At 48.0% G+C, this 24,928-nt stretch overlaps 1 long non-coding RNA gene across 1 annotated transcript; it reads right to left on the minus strand.

The window, feature by feature from the left end:
* Positions 1–742: 742 nt before the first annotated feature.
* On the minus strand, positions 743–4,487 carry LOC135580676 (uncharacterized). Its single transcript, XR_010475564.1, has 2 exons — positions 4,198–4,487; positions 743–919 (listed from the first exon to the last, which is right to left on the minus strand). It is a non-coding gene; the product is annotated as an uncharacterized LOC135580676 (long non-coding RNA).
* Between the last annotated feature and the right edge of the window lie 20,441 nt (positions 4,488–24,928).

Below are 24,928 nucleotides of genomic sequence, written 5' to 3' on the forward strand. Positions count from 1 at the left end.
GGAGTGAGGGCAAGGAGGAGCAAAATTGGCCTGCTAGGTTCATCTCAACCATAAGAAAAAGTCTTTTTAACTTCTCTTAATGAGGACTACTTTTTCCAGATACTACCTAATTATTGCAAATTGCTTCATCTTTTAATTGTTACTGCAAGGCAACTAAACATTGTTACGTTGATTGCTCAAGAGTGGATTGTTAATGGCTTTAATCATTTGATAATCCAGTAATACAATCAATGCAACTCTACCTTGTAGGAATTATTTTTGGATCCACATGCTAGGAAACATATATTGCCTCACCATATGTCAGCTGCCGTGGGCCAGATTCTGCCAATCTTCCTCAAGCGCAGCTGTACTTGCACACAAGACTAATCCCACAGATTTCCATAAGAACACCCAAGTATAGAATCATGGAATACTTTAGGTTGGAACGGACCTTTAATGTAGCAATGACTCATTTTATATAGGGCTGGCCAAATTGGGTAGGCAAAAGGGAAGCCTACAGATTTGGGTTCTGCCTTGTAGATGGATAAACTACTGTCATGGGAAAGAGGAGAGAAGTTCACACCTGTGCAACTGTCACCAGGGCTAGGCTCTTGCTATGGCATGGAGAATTATGCTGTAGAGCACATTTTCTAAGGAGGGTCCTGCAGCTAGAGAGCTGACAAGCACACAGATGGTGCAAAGAGCCTGCAGTGGGGAAAAGGAGGTGAGGGGGGACCCTCTTCTAGAGGCCTCCAGAGATCAGTCACCAGAAGTGCCAGAGCCACCTGAGCAGCAAGGCAGGATGAAAGCAGTGTTTCTTACTTTCATGCCTCTGGTCTCTCTCTTGCTCAGAACTAATCCTGGCAGCTGAGGTCTGATGTAGCTGGATCCAGAGCATCTCCACAGCCTATGAGATCACCACTGCATTCTGCAGGGAGTCCTAAAGAAGAAAATCAGACCGCTTGGGGAGACAGCTCTTACAGGATGTAAAAATAACAGCATTTGGCTCTTCAGCTGTATTTCACCCTCACTAAACAAATCTCGATCCCCTTGGCTTTAAGGCCCTTCATTATTTTGCTGGCTGAAACTGTTGGTTTCCTGCAGCTTGACTGCCCCAGAGGAGCTGAGCTTGGCACAGGCTGCCTGCATGGTTATGTGGCCATCTCCACCAGGTAGAAGCTTCTGGGCCAGGAGACACATCAACCACATATCTGTAGCAAAAGCTGAACCCAAACACAAACACTGAGCTGGCCGTGGCCATCACTCCTAGCGCAGAGAGCGAAGGGGACTTTCACCAGCACGTGACAGTATGGCATCACATGCTGGTGACACAGAGAGAGGAGGACAGGAGGTTACGTGCAACATCCAAGGAGACGCAGAACAGTTCAGACAAGTGTTCGGTAAGAGGCATGTGGGAAGATGTGGGTGACAGCACCAGCCAGGAGGAGCTTTGCCTAGACATGGAGGTGGTGGGAAGAGAGGTTTCTGCCCAATAGACCAGAGACTTTGGCCATGTCACTCCTAGTCAGATTTTCTGCTTCAGACTGGGCACATTTGGAAGCCCAGCTGGCCATTACGGATGCAGTACAGGACAGGACACCCCTTCCCTCGCTTCAAACTGATCCCCCCACGCAACTGGAAGCAGTTCTTGCTGGGAATCACAGAGGCTCCCCAAAATGTAACTTTGAGGCATTAAAACACCACCAGAGAGTGAATTCCTTCAGAGTCACTGGGAGAGAGAGGAGGAGGAGCATCACCTGACACTGGCTCAGTCAAAAAAGTCAGCTCTGACAGACAGCAAGGAGACTAATAAACTAAAGACTTGCTTTGATTTAGTCTTCAAGGAAAAGGAGACAATTAAGAGGATGTGTAATTCAATAACAGTTAGCATGAAAAGGAGCTGTCACAGGCAGAGGAGGGAGGCACTGCCACCCAGATATCCTGCAGAGGAAGGACACAGCCACATTCACCCTCGGGGACAGAGGGACCAGCACAGAGCCAGGTGACCCCATGGCCTGTCCCCAGGACCTCAGGGAGGATGAGGGAGGGCAAGGGGGCAAACATCTCATTTCTCAGGATTGAAAGGAAGAAATCAAGATAATCACAGATCAGCTTCCCTTTACTTTTAATGCTGGATAAAATGAAAGGGCATTTAACGAAGCATACAGGGGAAATACCACCCCCCAAAAACCTAAAAATAGTGTTGGATGTCAGACAAGCCCCATCCATGGCAAAGTTTGCTGCAGCAATTTAGTCTCGACTTTTCTAAAATGACCTCCAGACCAGTGGGATTCATTTTTATTAAGGCTTGATTTTCTCGTATGCTGGGAGCATATTTTCCATCAGTGGTCAAGGGACAGACTGATGTTCATGAGCTGGGTATCTGCAGTGTCTGTCAGAACCAAAACCAAGGGAATGCTGGCAAGAAGCACCAGTCTTGGAGATGTCTCTCTCTATGGCAAATGGAACAGTACCCAGTGCTGGCAAGCAGCAGTCACCAAAAGCAGGCATGTGAAACACAAGCTGGCTCTGGTAGTCAGAAGCATGTAACTGAATTAGCGTGATTTTATTTTCTGTCGCCTCTCCTTTTTCTTAGAGGCAACCTCAGTCCCCGACAGAGCGAGAAAACTCTGCTAAAGACAAGGGGAGCAGGGTGTCTGCTTGCAAGACAAGACTACCCAGGGGCCAGAACAGCTGGAGGAGGTGTGAGATACTGCCACCCACACTGGTGCCAGGAACTTGACCCTCCAGGTTATCCCCGCACTCTAGGGACCAGCCCCTGCAGACTGCCCACCTTTATGCTCATAATTAATTACAGTCCACAGGACTCTGAGCAAGTTGTTTGCTGACGTTCCTTTTCAGAGCAGGACCAGTGAGCTGCTGAACACAACTGTGATTTTAGAAATCCAAGCCCCCAGTCTGAGGAACGGGAAGATTAAGGCCTTGGAGTTTTGTTTTGACAATGCAATATGATATTCTAACTTGTGACTTCACACAAACCCTGTCCATTGGTATTGGCAGTTCATCAACAGACAAGGGCTCAGAGACCATCATGTCAGATACTATATCTGTCACAAGGAAGATCCTCAGGCAGGCAGCTGGAGCTACACAGATCATCATTTTTATTATCAAAACATCATATGGCTCCTTACATAGTGTAAATAAGATGAACTACAAGAACAAAGATGTGCTGCTGATTAAAAATACATGTGCGCATACCTCAACAGTTCAGAGTCCAGTGGGCAGAAACGTTAAGTGGGGTCCCACCGAGTGCCCTGAGAGGTCAATACAATTCAATAGTTTTATTAACAACTTGGAAACTGGACCAGGGGTATGCTAATCAAATCTGAACATTTTACCAGGATGGGAGGGGAGCAAATAACTTGCAGGACAGAAATAAAATACAATACAAGCTTGATAAATTAAAGAAGTGGCCTGCAATCAATACAAAGAGATTCAGCAGGACAAATGCAAAAGATTAACACACAGGAAGGAATAAACAAAAGGACAGAGGCTGTATGGAGATATCTGGCCAAACAGCTATACAACAGAGTGGTCCGGGGGGATGATCGATTGAACAGAAGTCAATAACATCAGCCTGCTGCAACCCAGCAAGGTAATTATTCCGCTCTTCCCAGCGCTCATCAGGCTGGTGTTTGAAGCAGCATGCCCAGATCTGGGCATCACGTTGTAACAAAGACAGACAAGCTGGAAGGACTTCAAAGAACAACAAAAACATCAAAAGATTTGGAAAACGAAAACCTTTGTGCTCATGCGAAAAATGAACCACTGCTGCGAGACCTGACTCTGCTTTTGTTCCTTGCCATTCCCAGGACCCTGCTGAGGCCAGAGGAGTTACAGCCCCAGGAAACTGAGGTTGGTCTCAGGCACAGCGTGGGGAGAGACATGCTAAATAACAGGATGCTACAGCTGGGCAAAAGGGATGCAACAGAGATGCAGGGATTAATTAGGGCTTGTTTTGCCCTTGGTGAAATTGTAGCATTGGGCCAAAGCTCCAACAGAGAAAATTTAAGGGAAATTTGACTCCAGTGTTTCTGAAAATTCAGGCAATGAAAAGCAGTAAAAGACCAGAACCTTCCTCTTGGAGGGAAGCTGAGACCAATCAGAACACCAGAAAAAAAAAAAAAAAAAAAAAAAAAACACACATACAGCACCCAGAGAAGTGTGTAAAAATCACTCCAGTTGGAAACACCTTACCTGACTTTCTGCCATGTCTGAAACAAGCCCAAACACACCAAGCCCCTGCAGACCCTCCTGAGGAGGGTGCCTCCCCACACTGCAGAAAGCCCAAGGCACCCAGTAAACTCAGACTCAGCCTCCCCGCTATATAAGCAATGCTATGTTTAAACGTGTGCAGCTTCCATTGCCATCAAACCTGGCTCAAATTAAAGCAGAAATGAGCTCTCCACCCTTCAGTGATGGCTCAGAACCATCAGAAATCAAAGCTACTTGGCTACAGCTGGAGGAAGGGCCCACAGGAGCTCCTCTCACCCCAGGCGGCTCTCCCAGCACTGAGGAGGGAGCAGGAGCTGGAGGAAGGCAGAGCCTGGAGAGGAGCCAGAGCATCACTCCGTGCTCCAGCATGGAGACAGAGGTCTGTGATTCTGCAGCACAGTGTGCAGGCTCCTGCCAAAAGCCCAATTGCACCATCTGCCAAATTAATATTCCTATTTTTAATATCTCGTTTAAAGGGAAACATTAAGGGGAGAAAGGAGAGAAAAATAGAACACCACCATGCTGATTAGATTTCTCAGCTCTGTAAGGAATCACACCAGACACTGGGTCTGCTTCTTTCCTGTCCTCCCACGATCAATCCTCCCTCCAGAGGTGCGGGGCTGCTGGGTCGAATGCAGGGAAATGCACCACTGAGCACCATGTTGATGCTGCCACTGCTACTTAACCAGGAGAGGAGAGCAAGGAGGCTGGAGAAGATGAATCAACATGGTTCATTTCTTTGTGAGGAGCTGTTGCCCTCTCCTATTTCCATCCTGGAAGCAGCCCCTGCAACCTTGCTTCTCTGGGAAAGCATGAAGGAATTGCATCTTAAAAATGAAAGGCAAAGGGGTGAAAGCAGAGGAGAGAGAGGAAAAAATAGAGAAGGAAAATCCCTGCAGTGAACAGAAATGAAAGGCACAAACTGTGTGTCAGGGAGGAGACAGCCTGTGGAGTGGGCAGCAGCAGTTGATGCTGAATTAGCAGGGGAAGGCAAACAAGAGGCAGATGCTGGGAGCTGCCGCAGCGTTAGCAACTGCTGCCGGCTGATGAGCCAGGGGAAGGGCCTGATCCTGGCACCTGGCCAGCTGCGGGGTCCCCCTTCCAAAAGTGGCATCTCCCTAGGCTCGACCGAGCTGCTCCCAGGCTGAACGGCAGCCACTGCTGCTGATCTTAATGGAATTAAACACTAATATGCTAAAGAGAACGAAGAGTGAGAGAGGGGCTTGCATTTCTCTAGGTAGCAGGCATGTCTGAGGTTAATGCCTGCCAATTCTTATTTGCTCTGCGATGTCAAAATCTGTGTCCTTATTAGCCAGCCCATTAGTCCCCCGAGGCTAGTAGCCCATTAGTTGTCCTGGTCCTTGCCAGCACTTAGTGCTCTCAAAGAGAGTGGCTCTGGGCACCCAGGCAGAGTGTTTATAGCCGACCTGTTCCCACCTGGCATCCCCCACCCGCAGCCCTCACAGGGGACCAGCCCGGGTCTCTGAGCCCAGGCCAGGTGCATTATGAAGCCAGCCTCAAAGAAAGTGCCCAGGGAGTGCCGGTTTTATCTCTGCCACCTCAGCTTGGTGGTGAACGGGGTCAACCTGCCATGTTCTGTGTAATCTGAAAGGTGAGATGGGCTCCCTCATCATCTTCCTCCTGCAAAACATTTTGGGTCTACTCAGATTCTCTCATCACTAACTTTACACTATGGGACAGGAAACTTTTCTTCTGTTTGCCTATAGAAAATCACTCTGTACATGATTAATACTAATAATTAGCAAGTATAACTATTAGAGACAAAAGATTACCAAACCACATCAGGCTGTTAGTCCATTAAGCTCAGAACCTGTTGGAGGTACAAGTGCAAGTGAGTGAAGAATCTCCAGCCATGACTGGGCAGGAGCTCAGGGCACCACAGCTGGGGCACTTTTCACCAGCAAAAAAATTCAGCCTATCCACTCTTACCACTATAAATAGAGATCTACTGTCAACAGCTTGTGAAGAACTTTATAGCAAGACCTATATCATCATCTTCCCTATCTTGCAGATGGGGAAACTGAGGCATGCAGGACACACAAGTAACCATGCAATGGGGAGGTCAGGCAGCAAGCTGGGAATGTAATCCAAATTTTATGCAGCGCTCATATTTCCCAGCTTTAAATTAATCTTAATATAATACTAAAAGGGTGAATAGTGACTTCTTCACCTTCCCCTGACAGGGATGTTACTCACTTTCATAGTTTTCTTGCATTTACATACCAGGCCACAGCAGTGAAATAAATTTTGTCCAACTGTAACCATCAGAGTCAACAGTTCAAGATCAATTTGGAGCCACATGTTCAGTGTGGATAACATCCCAAATAAAGATCACTAGAGACACCAGGATGGAGATACAAAATTTGTCCTAGGACCAGTTTCTTCTACCTCCAGAGTAAAAAATTTCCCTAGAAGGTCCCACCTCTGCAAGGAGGATCCATTTATTTCTATTCCCAGACCTCAGATTTAGCAAAGCACTGAAGCAGGTACTTACCTTTAATCAAGCACATTAGTCGCCCCATTGAAGTCAATGGGACTTCTCAGGTGCTAAAAGCAAAGAATGTGCTCAGAGTGTGCTGCTAAGCCAAGGGAAGTGGTGGCTGATGAAGACAGAGAAAAAGCAGTCAACAAATGAACCAGAACCATCTGCAAACGACTCCCAACTGGGCAGGCTCCCTTCTATCGCCTTATACTGCTTTGCTTGCTGAAGAATTTTTCATTATGAATACAGAGCTCCTGCTGCTGCTACTGCTTTTAAATCGTTCTTAGTAATACTAAACCCTCAGGGTACACCGGAGACACAGCCAGAGCCTCCCGCTTGCTGCTTGGGTACTTCCAGCCATGGCATGGAGCAGGGCAAAGCATGGCTGTGCTTTGGGAATAGTCCCAGAGCCAGCACAGGAGTCACACGACAAAAGCTGTGATGGAGACATGTTTACTTGAGTTAGGCTAGCCCAAACACAGAGGTGATGTCCTCCAGGGACAACTGGTATTCACACTACCAAACACTGCATGGCACTGAGTCCCACAACATTATCCCACGATTGCTCTTCTGCAGTTGAGTTGCTGCCCGAGTGGCCTTTCAGTTCTTAAAAGGGGCCTATAAGAAAGATGGGGACAGAGTTTTTAGAAGGGCCTGTTTTGACAGGACAAGGAGTGATGGTTTTAAACTAAAGAAGGGGAGATTCAGGCTAGACATAAGGAAGAGATTTTTTTACAATGAAGGTGGTAAAATATCAGCCCAGGTTGCCCAGAGAGGTGGTGGATGCCCCATCCCTGGAGACATCCCAAGCCAGGCCGGACAGAGCTCTGAGCAGCCTGATCTGGTTGGGAAGATTTCCTGCTCATGGCAGGGTGTTGCACTAGATGAGCTTTGAAGGTCCCTTCCAACCCAAATGATACCATGAGTACACCTTGAGAAATGCTTCCCACAATGTATTACCTGAAATTCCTCCCTCATCTACCCTACTTGCTTTGTTGAGTGACTTCCTACACGTTTGGCAAGGCCAAGTGAGCAGTTCAGAAGCCAATGTGTGGTCAGTTAGATTTGTTAGTCTGATGTAATCGTTAACCTCTGTTTAAATCTGTGGTTTGCAGAATGCCGTGGGAAGATGGTTGTGAATGCTTGTGGCTGAGGCTCTGCAGGGGTGAGCTTGCCCAGCACTGGTGCTCAGTCTTACTCAGCTACACAAAGCCATTAGAATGAGCATCTGGTGTAAATAGATCTTCCTCAAAGCTCAAAATTCATGTTTTACAAATAAGCCCTTAAAAATTCACCATTTTTCTGCCAGTAAACTACTATAAAATATTCACAACATTCAAAGTGAATCTGAATGCAAACCAATTCTTTCCTTTTTCAGGTGAGAAGTTGCAGAATATTTTACCACAGCTCCAGTCCTGGGAGGCAGAGCTGTCTGGAGTAGCTTGTTCTCTATTGCTTTTTAAAGACATTATAGGTAGCAGATTGATTTTTATTAATTATTTCTATCACAGCAACACCTAAGGCTGATCTGATGTTGCTGTTATGTTGTGTAGGAGTAGCAAATAATGAGACTATCAGGTTGCATACTGTCTCTGAAAGTGCTGTATTTGGGACATGTATCATTTGTTGCAACGTACCCTGTAGACAGTATTTATCAGAGCAACGCAAAATGAATCCATAATATCTAGCCAGTTGTTGCCACCTCCATTATAAGATTATGACAACAGTTCAGGGAAACACCTGAACAAGTTTAAGCGTCCTCCCCATGTGGCCTGCACACGACAGCCACCACAGACAATAAAAAGTAACTATCGGCCTGCTTCAAGACGCATCTTTGAATTGAGACGTAACTTAGAGACATGCGCTTGGTTTGCGAGTGGGGGGACCATCAACATCTGCAACTGCTTGTCCCCATGGCCAGCCAGAGGTGACCTCCCATGGTAGGGCTGGTGGGGACATTCTGTGGATGCTCCTCTTCCACTCCAGTGCAAAGTCAGCTCTCTCAGCAACCAGCACGAGTGGTAACTGCACCGAGTGACAACTCCAGTGACAGACCAGCTGGGAAGCAGCGGGCACAATGTTATCTTCATTCGCTTCAGCCAGATACCTGCCCTTATTATCACCAATGCAACTGTACCAGACAAGAGTTGGCTATCTATTCAAGAACAGCATCCACTATGCATGAATGAAGAGAGCAGCTGACAGAGAGAATGTAGCTTACTATTTAAATCCCACTTTTAAAAAATGTCTTTTTTAATAAAATTTCCTTAGAAGATTCTCTCTTGTGTACACAAAGCCGTGGGGAAATTTCCCAAAGGGTACAGTGGAGATTACAAGATATAGCTTAGGCTGGAGCATCAGGGGGTGGATGCTTTGAACTCAGGGGGTTTCTAAAAGCACAAGGGAAATTCTTCCAGAGTCAGAGTATTGCACAGTGTTTTAATAGGGGACAAATTACTCGTTTTTTTCCACCCTCTGCAGAACTGCCCAAAGAATCACAAACATTTTTCCTCCCTCACATCGTTCTCTAGTGAGAGTGATAACAATACATTCCCAATAGTATAACTCCACCTATAGATCTCAAAGCACTCAATAAAAGTTTCACAGGTTTCATGAGAGCTATTTCTCAGGGGCAGGGAGAGGTGAAGTGACTTCACTAAAGAACTAACCTAAGTAGTTGAATCAAAAAAGACCTTATTATAGTAACACAAAAGCTTAGTTTGAGATACTACGATTTGACATCATCCCAAAAAATATAATGCTTTAGGGCATGACTCCATAGCCATTAGCGTTTGTGTAAGGCTTTCCATTGACATCGGTGGAAGCTGGGTCTGCCTTTTAAAAGCTATCCCTTCATCCACTCAGACAAGCTTTTTTTTTTTTTGCCTTCCCATTTGCAGCTGATGTTCTCCAACCTGTTTTCTGGAAAGCGACAACTTTTCCATTTTCACATAGAGTAACTTTATTTCCATGGTACGCCAGTCTGCTTGGGATGTCATGGCGTGGCTCACAGCAAACACTAACGTGACATGACAGGCAGATGCAACTCACTGAGCTCTGCCTCAGCAGGACAAGCCAGGGAAGAAGTTTAAAGCAGCTTTTTTCCAAGGAAATATGATGGAGAGGGAAGGGAGAAGGGGATGACTGAAAGCCCATTTCTGCTTCCAGAGAAAGAGACCCAAATTTTTACAGCCAGGTTTCACTATGAGCACGGCACCATGTCCCCAGAGCCAGTGGGGACAGCAAGGGCACTGCCAGCTGAGCTTGGAACGACTGCAGCATCCCAAGCCAGGGTGCAGTCTCTGCATGACTTACCAGCTCGCAGTCACACAGCCAGGTTGTCTGCAAACTCAGTTTTGCCTCTCCAAACACCCAGGAGACATCCTTTAACAGACAGAAAAAAGAATAAATCATGTCACCTACCCAGGCTGTAATTCCTTGGAGTGATGCCAAGACACTAAAGCACACAGGTGAGTGACAGAAAGTAGGAAATATCCCATGTTTGTGGTGGTGTGGAGTGGCCTGTAGATCTCTGGGAGGCCAAACTCATCACCCGGCTGGGCTAAACCAGGAGGAGGATCTGCACCAGGTCCCCATGGACCCCTCTGGAGGGTCAACCAGAGCAGGAGCCAGGTGTCTCCTCACCTCCCTACACCAGCAGCTGAGGGGCAGAATCCGACCACCCCCCTGGCAGCTGTGAACTGCCCTCAAATGCACCCACGGCTCTGCTCAGACCATGTTTTCTGCCTGGACCTTGGCACTGGTCTCATAGCAGCCATGAGGACTTCTCCTGGAATAGTTTTTCTCAGCTCCATTGCTTCGTTATCTTTCTGCATGTGCTTCCCTGAGTCAGGCCTGAAAAACTTCCAGAAAGAACAAGCATTGCACCAGGGATGAAACGGCTCAGCATAGCTTTGGACCAGAGCCTGTCTTCACAAGGTATTTTATTCCAGCCACACACCAGCCACCATCACTCCTTGGACAGGGTGAGTATTTATGATGACCCCAGAGCCTGCATTAATTCATTTACCGTGATCTGGAGACTGGAAGACAACCCTCAGCTTCAATAGGATATTGGCTCAAGTCCATATACATCAAACTGTATCTGCAACATCCAAGCTGTCCCCATCTGTTACCCTGACTGTGAAGTTTACAGATGAGAAGCAGGAAAAAGTTGTAAAATACAATCTGCAAGACCTGCTTTTGTGCAGACGTATGAGGCGTGCTTAACTTCTCATGTTGAGTGCAATCCCAGCTGTTCCCATGAATGACCAAGAACACAGAGACATCGACAGGCATGACAAGCTTTCAGCACACCCAGATCAGTGCAAGAAAAATTAAGCTCAGCTCACATCTTGCAGAACCCCAAATGTGAACTCTTCAGAATCTTCAAGCAGGTTGAGATAATTAATGTCATATTTATTAATATTCACTAATATTCATTCTATATGGCATAGAATGAAGTCACAGGAACCTGAGGAGCACTGCCCCAGAAAGCAGGATTTATTTTTCCAACACACGTTGCTGCTCTCCAGCCCTGGCAAAGGGAGAACCGTGGGCTGACCTGTGTGATCCCCCACACATCCTCCCACCTTCACCTGAAGCACAGCAGCCTCCAAATTTCCCAGGGCAGCGACTGTCCCCATGAGCTTTATGACTTCCTTTGGCTGCAGGAAGCCTCTGAGGAGCCCAGGAGTTTTGGGGCGCTTACTGCAGGGGGAATGGGGAGCCCTTTTGACAACCCCCTACACCGGCACACTTCCTCAGTGAAGCCTCTTGGCAGCCAGTGGAACAGGAGCTTCCCGGGAAGGGTCAGTGTCAGGATGAACAGCGACTGTGTGGTGGTGCTGGGAAGAGGTACAACAGACTCTCAACACAGAAATTACTCCAGACACAAAGAAAAACACCAACAAAGATCATACTCAACAAAGAGAGTCAGGAATTTCATAGCAGAAGAGGAGAATAGAGACTTTAAAAGCTGCTTTGATTTCATTTTGCAGCTCTGTACATGGACAGTCAAGCACCAGAAACGTTAGGGCTTGGAGTACACTGCAGGTCACCAGGATTTCCTCATTTATTGCTTATTTCTTATATAAGCTCACTACAAACACAGGAGTCCTCAGCCACTTGGTATTGTTTGGCAACAGTGAGACTGAATAGGATCTTTTCTTTTTCTCTCTTCTTCCTCTGAAGGGCTGTGGTAATGAGCAGAGGATACAGTTCACTTCTCAGAGAGAGGAGGCTATTACAGTTGGTGCTAAACACCCACATAGGAGTGGCTGCAAAACGACGGCTCCCTCCTCTCCTCTGGGAAGTCACAATCCGTCAGCTCCACTCAGGAAAAACAAAGAGGAAGGCACTACTAAAGGACGCTGCCAAATGGATTCACTCCTCCTGATCCCATGCACAAGCAGATCCCCTTCACACCGAGGTTTTGCTTTGGGCATCAGGGCTGGGAATTGGGGTGAGTCCCAGGAGCCAGAACAGGGTGGCTGCAGATAGATGGGGCTGATGTGATGAGGATGCACCCAGCCAGATGCCTCCTGATGCCAAGGATTTTAGTTTCTCTGAAAACCCCTGTCAAGAGGCCAGGTTGAGATCTGCTGTGACCCTAAAGTGATTATCACCTTAAAGTAGGTTAGTGTGTTAATAAATTAATTATGCGCTGGGGTAGCCAGCTGTCTGAAGAGAGAAGGATTAAAATTACCTCCTAGATAAATTAGGAACAAGACATCCTATGGGCAAAGCAAAGAAGGGAAGATCTGAACCCAAAGGAGTCCCACAGGAAATCCAAAGGCGGTGCTGAAGATGAAGCCTGCTCTGCATGCCCATCACTGGAGTGCATGCCTTGGTGACCAGGAGCCGGCCTGGAGTCAGCATCCCCGGTATTTGGTAATGACCAGCACCAACATTTGTTTAGAACCAACATCACCCAGCAAACAAAGTGCCCAGGAAGCCACAGGTACTGTAGTGGACGCCAACTTGCAGCTAAAACTGCCACAAATTCAAGTCCTGTCACCGAACTATCAGCAGGATTAGGTAAATGCTCCAGAAGTGCCTTGTCCCTCCTCCCCTGAGCAGGTGGTGATTACTAAGGACATTTCCATGAACGGTACATGATCTTTATTTGTTTCCATGCACAATGACCTTTAAAAGTACTGGCTAAGCTATTTGCATTGCCCAGCCCAGAATTTCAACAGACAGCAGGAAGACGAGCATTAACCTTAATGGCTAAATCACTTCATGCCACTCTGAAGATAGAACACTCCCATGAGTCAACAAAAGACCATTTTCATTTGATTATCATATATTTAAACAGCAACAAACATGTCTTAAACCTCAAAGTTACATTCCTGCCAATGGTTCCCTGTTTCTTCTGGAGGGCCAGCCCAGGAATCCCCCTGCCTGGACCTTGAGCAGCATTTTAAGATGCTTTGTGGAGGAAGCAGGACACCTCTGCGGGCATCTTGTTGTGATGAGGTGGGGTGGGAGAGGAGACGGTCCAGCACAGCAACGCTGCCTGCTACAGCTCCTCTTTTCCCACCTTGCAAGAGCAGGTGTTGGAGAGTTGTGAGTTCAGGTCTGACCCCCAAACCACCCTGCAGCACTTACCGAAGGTGTGCAGCTCCTTTGCGCTTGGATCTCATACTTTTTTTTTTTTGAGAAAAAGGATTTCATAATGTGTAAGTTGTATTCATACCCACCATAAAGAAGCAGCATAAAAGCAAGTATTATAAATAAAAATGCATGCCCCTCAGCACACTGCTTAGGTGAAAATACCTGTTTGGAGTGTGGGTTTATTTGTACTTTCATAAACGTGAAGCCTAAAAGGAGTAAGTAATATTGAAATAAATTCCTAGATATTGCAAAGCTCATGGCAAAATGTTATGTGCTATTCAGCCAGCTCTGCTAATTAAAACCTCATATCCAGCCAAGGTCAAAATATGGCCCTTGTCCAATGCGTATTTACTTCCATGGAAAGGTTTGCACTGATCCTAAGAGATTCCTGGAAAAGATCAGTTCCCTATTCCTCCCACAGGCACACAGCCACCTCCAATAGTACAGTTGTTTTCTAGCAGCTCTCAGCATCACTTCTCAAGGATTTGGGAAGTCAGATGAGAGCAAATGCCACAGTCACCAAACTGCAAGGTGGGCAAGCGTGCTCCTACCCAGCCAGAACATCCACTTGAGCCTCTCCACCTTTATCACATCAGTTTTAATGATTGTTTAAAATCCAAACCTTGCAGCAATCACAGCACTAAGCCACAGCCAGGGCTTTAATTCTGATCTGGAGTGCTGTTATTAAGCCACTGATGTCACCTCTCACAGTGGATGGCTTGCAAGCCACCCAAGCACCAAGTGCCTTCTGCTCCAGCAGCTGGCTGGGACTGAGCAGCACCTATATTCCCATATATCTCTACATGCAAAGAGAGGACTCGCTGCCTACCCACGTGCAGAATAGCATTTCTCACCCAGCTCTGCCTGCTGCTCACTTACTTCTCCCCCTGACCCTCCTAAACCTGACAAAATCACCCCAAAGAGATCTCCACACTGCAGAAACCTCCAGGTTCACGATCCACCCCCCTCATGCCAACAGTGAGGATGATACGAGGTTGTACCTGGCACAGCCAGAATGCAAACACAAAACAAGCCCTAGCAGCAAGTCAGACCTGAAGCATGGACATGGAGGGGTGAACATGCCCAGAGGACCCACAGGCACCCAGAGAAGCATCTCCCTGCCCCAGAGGTCGGTGGCTGCTGGCAGAGGGCACTGGAGACACCAGTAACGTCTCCAGCCACCAGGTGAAGATTTGACAGAGGACATCTGTCAAAGCCCTCGTACTACAAACTATTTGAAAGGAAGCATGTGATCGTATTATTGGAGCTTGTATTGTGCTGCTGAGCAGCGCTATTCTTCATGTCCTTTTGTCATTTAAGAGAGACTTTTGTGACAGCATTTGCCTATCACTTATAATTCCATGCAGGTTTGTGAAGTTCCCTGTTTTAAAAAAAACACCATACATTAGATTTTCCCATTCTCATTTTTCTTGATGTACAATACTGTCTAAATCAGTTTAAGATCAGGCCTGTACATCATCTCTGGAAATGAATACAAATACCTCTTATTCCAAGTCAAATTAAATAATCAGGAGATACAGTGGCCACTCGAATATTTAATACAAAGAAACTCAAAGCCCAGAGCTTTCTGCTGCTGTGGGACCGTCCACACCGCAGCCACAATGGGGACAGCCGACGCCAGCACTGTCCCAGCCAGCAGTGCCGTGAGGGTGACACCAGCCTCACGCTGGCAGCTGCATCCAGCAAACCCTGCAGGGGCACAGCCCGAGCCAAGGGACAGCACCAGCCCCTCCGCAGCACAGCTCTGCCTTGCAGCAGCCCCAGGGGCCACAGGTGGTCTGTGAGGCAGTCCCCACAATATACCCCACCACACTTCTCCTTTCCAAAAGCCAGAGGGATGCAGACACTCAGCATCGCATCAGCAGGTTGTCAATGGCCTGGGGACTGTCCCTCAGTCACAGCTAAGTTTGCATGTATGTTTAATCCAAAACATATCTTGGACTTTAGTGTTCATGGCCAGTCGTGCCTGCCTGGACCTACACAGGCTGTGGGGGCTTCCCAGGCACTTGGCCCCACATGAAACAGCATTTGCCCTCGTCAGGACCAGCGGGGCCAGGGCATGGCCGTGCTCTGTGCCCAGGAGCAACGCCTGGGCTTGCACAAGGTGCTAACGAGGAGCAACTGCTCCACCACATCTCTGACAAACAGCCTTGGTGGAGATTGCAACACCACACAGTGCCCCTCTTGAAATTCATTACCTCCTTTTAATTAGCTGCAATTAATCTGATTGGATGCAAAGAGGAGGAGGAGGCACAGAGGTTAATGGCAAGAAGCAGGAGGAGCTGCACACAGCAGTCACCACGGCTGTTCCTGCCTGGGACCATGGGCACCTTTAGTCTCTTGAGTGGAATCAATCCACAGGGTGCTGCAGCACATTGAGGACCATTGAGCGTGCAGGGGCACACTGACCCATCCCCAGCCCCCACGTCTGCCCCTGGGTGGGGCAGGGAGCACCCAGGGCTCAGCCAACCCCATCCCAGCCTGCACCCTGCATCTCCCCCAGCTCTGCTCTCCAGCTCCAGCAGCCGGCTCGGCCACACAGCTACCCAGCTGTGCTTTGTATGCCCTGCCATGCCTCCAGTCATCGGTATTAGCCTCCTTCTTGACTGCTACAGTGTGATTTTGTTTGGGTGATGGAAGCTGAATGCAGTAGTCGAGGCTGACACATAACACTGATTGATATATTGGCGCATAAGAGTTTTTATGTTACTGGCAAGTGACTATCAGGCGGTGCGACTAGCTGCGCGGCCCTTTTCAACTTGCCAGCAAAAAAAAAAATGAAAAATAAAGTAGCAGTGAATGTGGCAGGAATGCTAAAGGAGAAACTGCCCCGATAGCAGCTCTAGAGAGCCATGCCTGCCCCAGTCCCAGAGCTTGCTGCACAGCCCAAGGGGCAGAAACTCTCTGCTTGTGACAGTGGCAAGCAGCTCGGTTGCAAACAGAAAAGAGCACCACCAGGTAAAGGAGGTGCCAAAATTTGTGAATGGAATGTTCAGGATCACAGGGACTTGGGGCCACCAGTATCCTGCCCTGTTCGTGCCTGACACTGTGCCTGGAGGTGGCCAATCACATCCTGTCCCCTTGTCCTCCCTGACAAGGACCTGGGACATCCCCATCAGAAGCATCTTGGGTCTAACCCTGCACCAGCATCTCCACACAGCCCTGCAGAGCTGTGGGTTCATCAGTGAAGAAGCATTTTCTCTCTCCTCCACTGCCCAGCAGTATCACCAGGATCGCTGCTGCCCGAGTCAGAGTCCCAGGCAGCAAGTAAGGGAAGTGGACTCAAGCGTAGGACTTGAGTAGCAGATTTTATGAGCATTACACAAAAAAAATTATGCCTTTATAAAAGCTTAACAGCAGGTAGGCATAAGGCCATGAGAAACAGGGAGGTGGTAATGGTCTTTTGAAAGTAATTCCTTTCAACCATAAAACCAAGACTTGATGAAAATGATAAGCCATGGGATGTGGCTGCCTGATAGCGTATTAACATAAATGCTTCAAGTAGCAGCCACAGCGGCCTCACGAGCCAGCGGGAACAGGGGGAATTAACAGCCTTGTCAGCCGACGTGGGAAGCTGCTGCACAAAGAGCCCCACGTGGGGAGCAGCAGTGAAATTAATTGTTGGGCTGGAAATAAGTCCACCTGCATGAACCACTTCTCCTGCCCCGCAGGCCAGGTGGGGATAGGATGGAAAAGTGGCAAGGACAAGACGTCCCATCCCACCTCATCTCATCCTATCTCACTCCATCCCACCTCATCCCATCTATTCCAGGCCAAATACTCCACCATCGTCCAGTGCCTGCTGTGGAGAGCAGATCTTGTTTCTACCTTGTTTGCCATCTTTGCTCTTTCTTCCTCCTGCTCCCCAGGAGATAAGCAGACATCCCTGCAGAGAGGCTCTTGGGAGACCTGTTTCCAAATTCAAATCACTGTCCTGATGAGGAGATGCTCACTTGTACCAGACCATGGTGTCAGCAGGCTGTGGGCACCCTTCCTGCCCCACGCTGCCCCCCAACCTCCCCCTGCCCACTCCCCACAATGGACCCATAGTTAGAAACACAACTTCTGACAAATGGATTTTCAGAATTCAAATGTCCCCTTAAAAAACTAATATTCCAGTTCACTGGTGTCCCTGCCAGGAGGATGCGAATTGGTTGCACAGTCTATTATGTTCCAGAACGTGAAAGGTCAGGCTTAAATGGGATTTTTCATTGTAAAAGTCACCTACGTGAATGACACATAGTACCACCACAAGGCATTTGCAAAGCAGAATCCAGGATTATGGATGCACCATTTACTTCTGTTTATCCCCCAAACAAAAAACTGGAAAATATTTGCCTCTCCCAAGCCTTCAGCTTCAGAAACTTCCTGGAGCTCTGTGGGCTTTGGGGGCAGGCTGTCAAAACAAAAAGGGAAATGCCAGGAACACTTAACACAGCTGGTTATTGAAAACCTATCCCAAAGTTTCATTTTGTCTTGGGATGCACGAAGATTCTCTTTGCTTGGATTTAGGTGCTGGCAAAGTGTGGTGCTGCCTGTAGAGCAAAGGTCTGAGTGCTGCCAGTGCTCACCACAGCCGGGAAACACAGGATGCTGTGCTGTCAGGCTGGTCAAGAGGAATAGACTGACGGACACATCAGGTCCAACTGCACTGTGGTTCACAAGGGGACACAAGTGAGTGCCAAGGTCAACATGTACTCCAGTGGGTTCCCCTTGGTGCTCAGCAGCACCCAGTCCCATCCCAAACCTGGTCTCCACAGTATAAGCTCCATCTCTCTGCATCATCTTTCAGATTTCTCTTCACGCTCACGACTTTTACTACTGGGATAAAAGGCTTTTGAAAGCAGCCTCCTCCAAGGACTGAGGAAAAAAAGGATCAAGATGAGAGTCAGGCTGAGAGGGGAAAGGTTTTGGGGACAAAAGAGAACAGAGCTGCTTTGCCCTTTTGGGATCACGCATCCTGCTCTGGCTTACTGCAGAAGATCCAGAAGAAAGGGAGAGCCCTTTCAGCGTGGAAAAGCAGAGAAAGGTTCAGCACAGAGAGCAGCAGGAGTGAGAGCAGCTCCATTATCTGACAGAAGTAGAAATCAGACTGGGAGAAAGAATAACTTAAAAATAAAAGGAACATTAAAACCAATGTTTCCCAGAGCATATGTGTGTGTTTCTTTCCATGAGAAGAGCATTTGGAGGGATAAGCAGGGTTAAAGAGCCTCATTCATCTTCCCCTTACAACTGTGCTGACTCAAAACCTGGTCAAACAAGTTTAATCTTTTTAGCGACAACAAAGAGAAGTGGAAGAAGAGTGGAAAAGAGCCAGACTGGATGGGCAAAGAGGGAGAAAAAAGAAAGTGCAGAAAGAAAATTTCCCTTTTATGGCTTCCAGTCATTCGTTCCACCACAGAAATCTGGCCTGATGGGTTTAGGGGAAAAAACAATGTCATCAGAGCTGTGGCTCTGCATCTGTGCTCTCCTCTGGTGCTGTCCCCGCAGGATGACAGGGCCCTGGTGGGGACATCCCCAGTACTGCCACCTCAAGCCCAGGGTGGCGGAAGGAGGATGGCTGGGCAATCAATGGCTGGGCAAGTAGAGGTCCAGGAGGTCACTGGTGGGAATGGATCTGGAGCACCCTTACTCCTGGGTTCCCAGGGTGCCTACTCAGGCACCAGCACCTCCCACTTCCAGGGCACTGGCAGCGACTGCCAGGCCTGTGCCAGTATCCAGCTGCCCCTCAAAACACAAACCCCAGCCTCCATCTCAGCCCTGAACATCTTTGAGCTCCCATATCATAGTGGGGAAAAGAAAATTTGGAGGTTTTTTTTCAATTTTGAAGAAGAGTGGCATAAAGACATCACCATTGTTTCTTGCCTGAAATTGAGCCATTCATAGTCTCCATTCCCTTCTGTAAGGAAAATTAACATCATCTACAAGGGAGAGGATACCTTAAAAAAATCAAACACACTGTATAAAATAATCCTACACTGGCTGGAAGATGAGGTCTTTTTCATCCTTAATTTCTGTAATTCCCAGTCACGCTGAGTATGATGCATCCTCATTTATAATGTAAGAGTTAAGGCTGGGGCAACAATTATTTTCAGGATCCTATAATCTCAACTGTAAAATTTCACCCCAGGCTGAAAATGAAAGAGCAAATCCTTCACTTTGGCATGAGCTGTATAAGACACAAAGCAGTTCCAATGCTAGCGAGTTACGCAAATATAAATGCACATTAGATTCCCCACTTAACATTTTTTTTTCTGATCTTGAGCCAAAAATAAGATCTGAACCGAAATATGAATTTTTCATTGCATGTTTCTGATCCAAGATGTAAAAACGAGGCTGCAAGCATCTACCTGTTTTCACCCACCTCCAGAGCCCTGGAGATGGGTTTGCTGAGCACACACCCTGCAGACAGCTACATTGTCTGGCTGTGCCGCCGGCTGCTGCAAAGCATCTCTGAAATGGCTTGCTCCAGTCCTGTTCCAGATCCATACCTGGCTGCACACTGCCAGTCAGCTCTAGAAATTAAAGGAAAAAAAAATCCTAGCTCAACACAGCACTGACCCCATGGGAAGTATTTTGATGGGAAAGTTCGCACTCTCCCAAGTCTGGTCCCCTCCAAACCTCAACAGGGCGTTTTTGGTGGGAAAGGGGATGTTCTGACATGAATGCATTTTGCAAATGTAGACACGTGAGCCCTGCAAACCCCAGCAAACACCAAAACCGTGAGAATTGCCAGGGATAGGGCGAGCAGAGACCTGTGCGAATCGATGCTGACGGCAGCTCCTCAGCACCCACCACCAGAAAACACCCATGTGTGTGGGGCAACCTGGCTGTGCTGTGAGCTCTGCTCTTTCAGTTTGGTTTGACTTTTTGTTTTTTAATTCCTTTTTATTTCTTTAAGGAAAAGCAGCATTCTCTGCCCCTGGATCACTGCCCCACAGGTTGGGCAGGGCAGGCAGCGGCTGGGAACCCTCACACAGAGCCGCTGTCCGAGTACAGGGACACAAGAGAGGAACCCAACAAGGCAAAAGGACCGAATTGCTTATTTTGGTCATAAAATTTGACGGTGCTACGACAGGCTGGGGAAACATTAATTACTGTTACTGTTGCTCTGGCTATTAAAAGGAGAAATGGTCTCTGCTCTGGAGAGGTCTGCCCTGGGAAAGCATCCCAGGACAGCCCTTACGTACCTGCTTAAAATTCAGCTCATGTTGAAGTGCTACCCTCATTTGGGCTGGAGTAAGCAAGTGCTTAAGAGATTTTTTTTTTTTCCTCCAAGCAGAGCCAGACCAAGGCCACACAGACACAGGCCTGGGAGGAAGAACAACAGGGGAGGCTTTTCCCTTTCAAAACACCAAAATGCTTTGAAAGACATGGCAAGGCTGAGTCTGCAGGAGAGCCCGCACCATGGGGACAAGAGGACAGGCAGCAGATGCGTTTGCAGGCCATGAGGGAGAGGGAAGCACAGAATTTCTATGCAGCTGCAGACAGCTGTGGGCACAGATGTGCTGGGGGCAGAGCCTCGGCCCCCATGCCTGCACTCGCCGTAGCTCATGCAAGCGTGCCCAAAACAAGCTTCGGGCAAACCCTTCATCTTCAGGTTGAGAGTGTAAATGACTGATCTAAACCAGCTCAGCTGATTTACCTGGAGTGGATGGTGGCAGCCAACAGTGATGTACAGCAGAGCAGGACATGCCCTGGTACCTGCCTCCAGCACCAGCTGACAAGGAGACCCTATCACTGGGTAACCTGTAACAATTCTGTGAGCACCTCCGTGGTGATGCTCATGGGGCAAGAGGAAAGTCAGAGCAGCAATTTTAAACCTGACTACAGTATTTACACACATGTATATAAGGCTGAGAGATGACAGAATTATATAATTTGCTTGGTACAGATTTGCTGCTCAATTTTGCAAAATGTAGCGTGTGATGCAGATTGCTATGAGTGTTTGTTTTTAAATACCAGATTAAATGGGCACATAAAATTACCGTAGCCTTGAGCTGATCCATTGCTCTATGACATTTAACGTTGGGTTGCATCAGTCATGCCATGTTGCATTGCATCACATAATGTAATGTGACATGACTGATGAATCCAGACCTCCTGCTCCATCACCAGGGAAGCCTCACCAGCCTGAGAGCCATCGCTCGGACTGATGGCGCAGCTGGTGCTGCCGCTCCTCCATGGGCTCTCCATCCAGGGTCCCCCCAGGACGCACAGGAACGAGGGAGGGACAAGCAGGGTCACTGAAGCCTAAACGTGTTATAATGGGTTATTTTTTTTTTTTTCTAAACTCCTTCTCTTGTCTCTGGATTTGCCTCCCACAATGTGCTCACACCCTCGGTTCTGCCTCAGCCCCTGAGGAGCCCTCAGCACAGGCAGGCTGCAGGCAGGGTTGAAAAGCCTCCAGGCTGGCAGAGGGCTGCGCACCCTAAGTGGGCTGACGAGATGGGGATGAAAATCCATGCTAAGCTGCAGGGAAGCAAAATGGATTGCAGAGAGCATTAGCTAAATCCCCCAGTGAAAGGAGCAAGGGGGCTTGCTGTACCGCTGATGCTGCCTTTGAAGCAAGGGACATAATGCTCATCCTCAGGCTGGAGGCAACCCAGGGACCTTGTGGAGGTAAAGGAGCGAGGACAGGTACTAAAGAGGCAGATAGATCTGCAAAAGGGTGCCCTGCACCTCCTCTCTGTCCTAAACCTACTCTGAGAGGGAGATGAAGAATATCACAGGTTTTTTCCCCAAACCCATCAAAATATGAGTGACCACTTTGCAGCACTAAGTCCACCTGCACAGGCCCAGCTGTGCTGCAATGACACAACTCGTCATTCTTCATGAGATGGAAATATTGCACCTACACCCTGTGAGGTCCCTCTGACACCCCCAGCTTGGGCTGTAGCCTCAGCCTGGGATGCTCAGCCCCCACGGCTGCTCCCTGCATCCCACCCTGCTTGCAACTCCTTCTGGGCATAGCCTGTAAATCAGATCAAGGAAATGATCTCGGCTAAAAATAACACAGATATAATCCTTTAAACTGCTGAGGAGGCAATCAAAATTATGATATTTAGAGATTTGAATGCAGTAGCTAAACGAAGATTATCGTATTCAAATTAGCAAGGGAAGGAAGGTCCGTCTGGCAGGGCCAGCGCAGTGATCGAACAAATACCAGCAACGATGGAACTTGCTCCCTGCCCGCGCCCTGGCAGGACCAGCCCATCGCGGCAGAGCCAGCATCCAGGCAGTGCCCGGACTCACCACCCCAATCACACTCGGCAGAGAGACAGTTAATTGTAGTAAAACAGGAACGAACGAAGGGAGCCAAATTGGCATTTAGTACTTGGAACAAGTGTTATCCCCTGCAGAGCGTGCACAACTGCCTTCCAGAGAAAGACGAGTCACAGGCGCGCAGGGCACATTCCCTCAGACAGCACTAAATAAGCATGATTTATTCATCTACTACCACTCACATAATTTTTTACAAATTATTATTCCCCATATGTGCTGCTCTGCCTGGATGCTCAGCAGCAAAGACATGGCCAGATCAGGGTCAGCCTGTTTTCTGCCCAGCGGCACACAGTGATACATCCAAACACACGTGGTGGGAAGGGAACGGGCATCTCACTGTATCCACTGGGCGCTTGCTGATCCTAACCCAGTGTATAAAGCCTCCTGGTATGCACAGGATTTAGGCACCAAAATGCATGGCATTTAGGAGCCTTACCTCTGCTGAGACCAGAAACACGAGCTGGGACATGGGAACACAGCTACTGTCACATGCACACACCCCAAACTGCAGTAGAACTGATCCATAGCACATGAAAAACTGTACCAGAAAACTTCCCTAAGCCCAACATGGGGTTAAGCTTTGAAGTAAGTATCTTGCCACAGAATTTCGCAGATGATAAAAATTTGCTTGACTTCAAGAAAACAAAGGAAATGAGTGGGAGAAAATTCCCTAGTGGGCTGAGTCATCCCACCCCATCCCAGCTCCTCCAGCCCCACGACGGGGCTGGGGGCGGCAAGAGCCCTCAGGGAGGTGGTGGGGCAGGTTTGGCTCTTCCTACGCTCTTCCCAGGCCTTCAGCCAAAGCCCATCCCAGGGCCAGCAGCTCAGGCTGGCTGGCCCTTTGCTATGACCTGTTATGACTGCTCTTAAATCCTTAAAACAGCTTAGTTTAAATGTCATTGAAAGATCACAGAGTAAGAGCGCATCCGTACCTGGCTACCACGGTTCAGCTGACAGGAGGCAATTTCTTATGCTGCTGTAAGTTGACCCTATCTCCAGAAAGTCCTCAGATGCCAATGTTGGTTTTGGAAATGGGTGTGAGCAGTCTGGACACAAAAGGGGTCTGGAAAGCTTTGCCCAGGATAGAGGCAACGCCATCAAATTCCCCTAAAAGCCATTCCTATCCTTATCTTCCCAGCAGAGGTGGGTTAAACATCCTTCTGTGATCCTGTGCAGTGGTATGGTATTTCATGCCTTTCCATGGGGACCCGGGGGCCTTCCCAGCCTGGAAGGAGGTGAGGGCTGTGGAGGGACAGGGCACAGGGGGTCCATACAGTGGGGCTGGGACCCCAAGCAGGGCCATGGCCCAGCTCATCTCTTCTCCGTGATTCTCTGGACACTGTACATAAAATCCATTGCTAAGGTCTCAAACCAATGCATTTTTCCCAGCGGATCTTTACGAAGTTATTTAGTTCAAGTGTCTTCGTAATTGTGATAGATTGAGACAATTCGTCCCAGCTGTAGAGCGGGCAGCAGGAGGGAGCGGGGATGAACATGGACATCGGCTCGAGTCCCCGTAACGGATTTTATTTACGCTGGGGACATTCATCAGGACACGGCAGCCTGAGAGGCACAGTCCATCTTCAGCTCACAGGGGAACAGCACAGCCCTGGGAATGAGCTTGTGTCGAGGGTTGTACAGAGCCAGGCTAAGGAGCAGCCTTCCCCTTCAGACAACCTGAGAGGCTTAAACAGTGAAGTCACCAGTCACCCCAGCTGACTGGTGTGATTTAAAAGCCCCCCAAACCCAATAGTTTAAGGAACAAGACAGAAAACTATAGCAGTACCAGGAAAAAGAAGTCACTAAGACACTGCAGCTCCTGAGAGTCAGCCAGCAGAAGCAGCAAGGAAGCTGCTATAGTAGAATCCACTGTAAGGTGTGATGCTAAAAGAAAAAGAATTAAATGTTTAATTTTACACAGCATTTAAAAAAATCTATTTTCATTTTCAGAGATTGGATTTCCTCCTTGTCCTTCTCTCAGGTCATTTTTTCTCTACTCGCCCCTATCCTGGTGATTTCTCATTGTGCTTCCAGCAAGTGTGAATGGCAAGTTGCTTTCCAAATTCTGTTCTCTCTAGACTTAGATTATTATTTGCTATTGATTCATTGCATCCACCCACAAAGATACACACTGCAAAATAACCAGGAGCAGTACAAGAAAAGCAATACAAAATACCATTAAAAATGTAAAGAACGAGTCATCCAGACAAGACATGGGATATGAGCAATGGCAGGTTCATCAGGCTGTGGCATCCGCTCCCAGCTTCCCTTCAACAAACCCTAAGG

The sequence above is a fragment of the Columba livia genome, chromosome 12 (assembly GCF_036013475.1).
Source record: "Columba livia isolate bColLiv1 breed racing homer chromosome 12, bColLiv1.pat.W.v2, whole genome shotgun sequence".
NCBI lineage: Eukaryota > Metazoa > Chordata > Aves > Columbiformes > Columbidae > Columba > Columba livia.